The sequence below is a fragment of the Anomaloglossus baeobatrachus genome, chromosome 5, assembly GCF_048569485.1.
Source record: "Anomaloglossus baeobatrachus isolate aAnoBae1 chromosome 5, aAnoBae1.hap1, whole genome shotgun sequence".
Lineage (NCBI taxonomy): Eukaryota > Metazoa > Chordata > Amphibia > Anura > Aromobatidae > Anomaloglossus > Anomaloglossus baeobatrachus.
The window spans coordinates 400,203,200-400,209,199 of record NC_134357.1 but is presented as its reverse complement, the minus strand read 5'-3'; positions in this window follow the sequence as shown (position 1 = coordinate 400,209,199).

Here is a 6,000-nt window from a genome sequence, read left to right as displayed (position 1 = left end):
TGCAGGTGCAGCCGTCTGTGGGACCGTCCTACCAGCCGTTGGTTTACCGTACAAACTGTGTCCGTGTGTCAGGCTGAGTGAGTACCATAGTGCCGCAAGGCACAGCGCTGCCCCCGCGTCCCTGCGCCCTCCAGGCCCTACACTTCACATCTCATCACCGGGCCCCGGGATCACCAACCCCTACCCACGGAGGGGCAACACAACACCTGGCTGCTCCGCATCACCATCCCCGGGACCCCCACACTGAGCAGCGGTGGTGCAATCACCACAACCGTGGGTGGCGTCACGAACTATAACAATCCCTTCACCCAACAAACACCCCCTTTCACTCACGGGCGAGGAGTGTCGCTCGAGACACCCCGGGATCCGGCCCACCGCTCGAGCCACCACTGAGCAGCTGCCGGACCCGAGCAGAAGGGGTGAGCGCGGTGTGCTGACACCCTCCTCCCCGCCCGCGACACCATCATTGTCTTAAACTAACATGGCATATTTGAATTTTTCATCTAATAGATGAATAAAAAAATCATTCCGCGAACAAAAGATCTATCCTCCACAAATAGTTTTTAATTTAAGGAACATTCCCAGAAAGATTGTTTTGGTTTCATCTGGTTTTATTGAACATATACTATATACTCCAGTTAAATAACCATAATATGAACTAAAAAGTGTGTAGTTCCATCACTGCAAGAATACAATCACACTAGCCAATCATTGGGAATGAGCAGGGTGAACGTCAGCACCTGGTGCACCTGGGCAAATGCTGGGGCCCTGGACAGCTGGGGATGCCCACTTGGGGTCGGCAGGAGCAGGTCGTCAATAGCTTTCCTGCGGCCTCCAGGCAGATTTCCAAGGTCCGCAGACAGTGCTCTAGCCGGCAGCCTCTCTTTGTTGTCTGCCAGCACTTTAAGCCAGCTGAGCACGCACCCAGTGTGCAAGTGCATTCCAGGCTGGGGTTAATCTGTGGGCGGAGTTAGCATGCAATCTGCTCCTGTCCCGCAGAGTATGAGAAGCGGCTGCTGGCCCCCAGCGTCCTCCAGTGCTGACGCCTGCCTATGCCCCCAGAGCCAGTATGTGTGTGCCCCATGGTCCCCCAGGGCCAGTATGTGTGTGCCCCATGGGCCTCCAGGGCCACTATGTATATGGCTCACAGAACCTCAGGACCAGCATGTGTGTGCCCCAGCCACAGTGCTATCTATGCAGTAATGTGTATATCACCCAGACCCCAGTGTCCCACAGAAATGTGTATGCCCCAAGGCTCCCAGCATTCCCCAGCAATGTGTATGCTCCCCAGGTTCCCAGCATACCCTAGTAATGTGTATGCCCCCCCCCCAGCGTCTCCCAGTAATGTTTACAGTGGGGAAAAAAAAGTATTTAGTCAGCCACCAATTGTGCAAGTTCTCCCACTTAAAAAGATGAGAGAGGCCTGTAACTGACATCATAGGTAGACCACAACTATGAGAGACAAAATGACAAAACAAATCCAGAAAATCACCTTGTCTGATTTGGCAAGATTTATTTTGCAAATTATGGTGGAAAATAAGTATTTGGTCAATAACAAATAATACAAAACAATACAGCAGTATCAGTGTGCACTGTGTGTCAATGTCTGTTAGTAATGGCCATCAAGCAATGCGCCCTGTATTGCCACATGCCTGGAGGAGCTGGGCAGAGACAAGCGGGGAAGATGAGTGAGGCTGTTGCTGGCTTCCTCATATTAATAATAGCTGTAATGTGTCTGTGTGTGCATGTATGATGTGTCTCTATGTATGTCAGTGTATATGGCTGTGTATAGATCTATATCTGTTTATATGTATTTTTATGAATTTGTCTTTAAATATGTATGTGTATGCATGCCATTATGCATATGTATCTGTGTATGTGCGTGTCTGTGTGTGCATGGGGCCCACTGAGACTCAGTCGCCCGAGACCCACAAAAACCTGCAGCTGGCCCTGGGAATGAGCATTCTTAGGAAATGCTCTTTTTCAATTTATCGGCCTGTCCAAGCAGCCCAATGATTGCAAAAAGCTCTTTCATTGAGTGTTATAAATTTTAAGCTTGCTTAACCTCTTACCATCATTGGATACACTGGGTACATCCTAGATAATGTTGGGATAATCACCGCCGGCTGCTGCGGTGAGCCGGTGGTGATCCCCGCACATGTCTGCTGATTTGAACAACAGACATGTGCGGCTTAGAAGCAGGTGGATCCACAATACATCCGCGCCTCTTAACTCCTTAGATCGTGCTGTCAAATACTAACAACGCAATGTAAATGTACAAGATGGGGAAATCGCCTTTCCCTACCGCTATCGGAGGCCCCCTGATGTGATCACGGGGAGCCGATGGTTGCCTTGATAGCACAGGGTCATGTGATGACTCCTATTGTTATCATGACTCACTTCTTGTTACAGCCGGGAAGAGCAACCTCTGTAACAGCAGAGCAGCATATCAGCTGATCCGAGCTGTGCAGCTCTGATGAGCTGAAATGAACAAGAGATCAGACTGCTAATTCTTATAGTCACCCAGGGGAATTAGTAAAATAAAAAAAAAAGTTTAAAAAATTAAAAATAAAATTAAAAAAATCCTTAAAATTCACTTCACCCTTCATTATAGGGTTAAAAAAATAAATAAATATTCACATTTTGCTATTACCGTGTTCAGAAATGCCCGATCTATCAAAATATAAAACCAATTATTCTGATCGGTAAACAGCGTAGCGGGAAAACATTCCAAATGCCAAAATTGCATTTTTTGGTCATCACAAATTTTGCGCAAAATGCAATAACAGGAGATCAAAACATAGCATCTGCGCAAAAATGGTAGCATTAAATAAGACAGCTCGAAGTGCAAAAAATAAGCCATCAATGATCCTTATATCCCGAAAAATGAGAACACTACGGGTCACGTAAAATGGCAGAAAAAGTGTGCCACTGTTTTTGGACAGAATTCTGAATTTTTTTAACTTCTTAGATAAAAGTAAACCTATTCTTGTCAAACTCATCGATTTGAGGCAACACACCGACACATCAGTTTTACCATATAGTATACAGGGGAAATAAAATACCCCCAAAACAATCGGGTAAACACACTTTTTTTGCAATTTTTCCCCACTTGGAATTTTTGGTCCATTTTCCAGTATATTATATGGTAAAATTCATGGTTTCATTTACAAGTACAAATTGTCTCGCAAAATACAAGCCCTCATATGGCAAGATTGACGAAAAAATATAAAAGTTACCACTCAGAAGAAGGGGAGTAAAAAACAAAAATGAAAAAACGGAAAAGGAAAATCGCCCGGGGTAAAGGGGTTAAAAATCATCATTCGGGGCAGCATACCATCCTTTAAAAACAGATGATGTGCTGCCAAAAACCATGATATTTTATGCTCACAGAACTCTTGTATGAACGATCACTTTATGCGCATGGAAGTGCGGCTTGCTTATCTAAACAGTCTTTTGCCGACCATGGTTGGCCAGTAAAAATGCATCCCAACGATTGTTCATCAAATGATCATTCATTCATTGGTTTTTCAACCATCAAACTACTTTTGTATAACGTGTGTCGCCACTTTTACACTAAACATTTGTAGAAACAGAAGACAAATTTTTCAGAAACAAACATTTATTGTATCAACAAGGTGTAGAGCCAAAATGAACGATGTGCTCCTGAGAATGATGATCTTTTGTGCATCACAAACATGGGGGTAAAACTGATCAATAGACATTAGTAGAGTATTTTTGAATATATAGGAATAATTTATTTTTTTACAGACTTCCTTTTTTATAGTTTAATGTGAACAAAAATGACGATCTGACAATCTGAAGAGTTTTTGTACATTTTGGTTGCATATATACCACACTTTTGTGTTACATGCAGATTTTGGTTTAGCTTTGCATTAGATTTCACCAAGTACAATTATAAACAAATTATAAAATGAACAGCTCTGGTTTCTGTGTAGATATTTTACTAACCATCAGGAGGGTAACAATGTTTTGAACTTTTGCCTTTCAAGCTCCATATCTCACCGTCCACTACAACTTTGAGAGTGAGGCTACCTTCATTTTACAGACAATCGTCTTTCCTATCTCATACATAAATTTGACTTGCAGATATTTTAGCATATGCAGATTCTTGTTGATTGCATTGTAACAGTTTTGCTCCTAAAAATAAAAAATTAAATTTTTATTATTTTGATAGTTTTTGTAAATCTACTTTTGCCTTTCAACATTGTCTGCACCCTTCTGGGCATGCTCTCGATTAGATTCAAGCATGTCTCAACCAAAATTTGATCCTAAAGGGTGCTTTACACGCTGCGACAGCACCCGCCCCCGTCGTTCGTGCGACATTTGGTGATTGCTGCCATAGCGAACAATATCGCTACAGCAGCGTCACACACACATACCTTTTCAGGGACATCACTGTGACCGCCGAACAATCCCTCCTTCAAGGGGGAGGTGTGTTCAGCCTCTTAGCGACGTCACTGCGGCGTCACTAAGCGGCCGCCCAATAGCAGAGGAGGGGTGAAGATGAGCGGCCGGAACATGGCGCCCACCTCCTTCCTTCCTCATTGCTGGTGGACGCAGGTAAGGAAATGTTCGTCGTTCCTACGGCGTCACACATAGCGATGTGTGATGCCGCAGGAATGATGAACAACCAGTGGCATGCACCACCAACGATATTAGGAAAAGGAGCGACGTGTCAACAATCAACGATTTTTGATGTTTATGCGATCGTTGATCGTCGCTCCTTGGTCACACGCTGCGATGTCGCTAACGGCGCCGGATGTGCGTCACTAACGACGTGACCCCGACAATATATAGTTAGCGATGTCGCAGCGTGTAAAGCACTCTTTAGTCTCTTCTTCACATTACCAATGTTGGTCTACTCTTTTGGGTATGTATACAGCTTTTGTTTTCAACTCTACACACAAGTGTTCGATTGGGTTGTGGTCTGGGGACTGTGGGGGCAAATCCAGCATCTCTACTTCATTGTTATTGAACCACTTCTTCACCAACCTTGATATATACTTCTGGTTGTTGTCCTGTTGGAACACTGTCATCCTTTTCAAACCCATAGTACTCAAGTGTACGCAGTAACTCATGTTATAGGATAATCATGAATAGCTCATCATTGAGACCACCATCGATCCTGGGCAAGTATCCAATGGCTTGGGTTGTGAAACAACCCCATATTATCAGGCTTCCTCCACTGAACTTGGCAGTTTCAACAATTTCTCGATCCGTTAGTCCCTTTTTCAGTTGCTTCTTCCAGATCCATTTGCACCCATCAGAGCCTAGTCTATTGACTTTCATTTCATCGCCCCAAATCACTTGTTTCCCATTGTCTATTATCCACGTTTTGTACTTTTTTACAAATTTGAGCCAACGCTTCTTATCATGATATTGAAGTGGAAGCTCCTTCCCTTTTTTTTGGTCTGCCATTCCAGATTTGTGTAACGTGCATCACACAGTGCTTGAATGGACATCTGTAATCTTACTCTTATGAAGCATACGAGCCGCCTCCACTACCGTGTTTGTTGTGCTAGAACTGATAGACCTTGCGATGAGCCGACCTGGTGACTCCGATATTTTGCCTGGATGTCCAACTCTTGGGTTTTGAATGGATGGATTGACTTTATTTCTTATTATTATAAATGTCATGGCACTCAAATGATGCAGTTTGGCAATTTCCTTAGCCGAGAGACCTCCATCGATGAAGTGGATGATGCTTTTTCTCTTTTCTTGGGAAATCTACTGCATGGCTGCTCCTCGATTCGAACCAGTGACCTTTTGCTTGCGTATCAACCTAGTAAAAGATATCAGACAATGTGAGAACAGGTTGGATTTTGGATTGCTGATCCTTTTGTTCTCTGTGAGATAAGCCGATGCCAGAGGATTATATAGTTACATAGTTACTTAGGTTGAAAAAAAGACCTAGGTCCATCTAGTTCAACCTTCCTCCACCAATTCTACATTTTGTCCCTAAAGCCCCTGTCACAC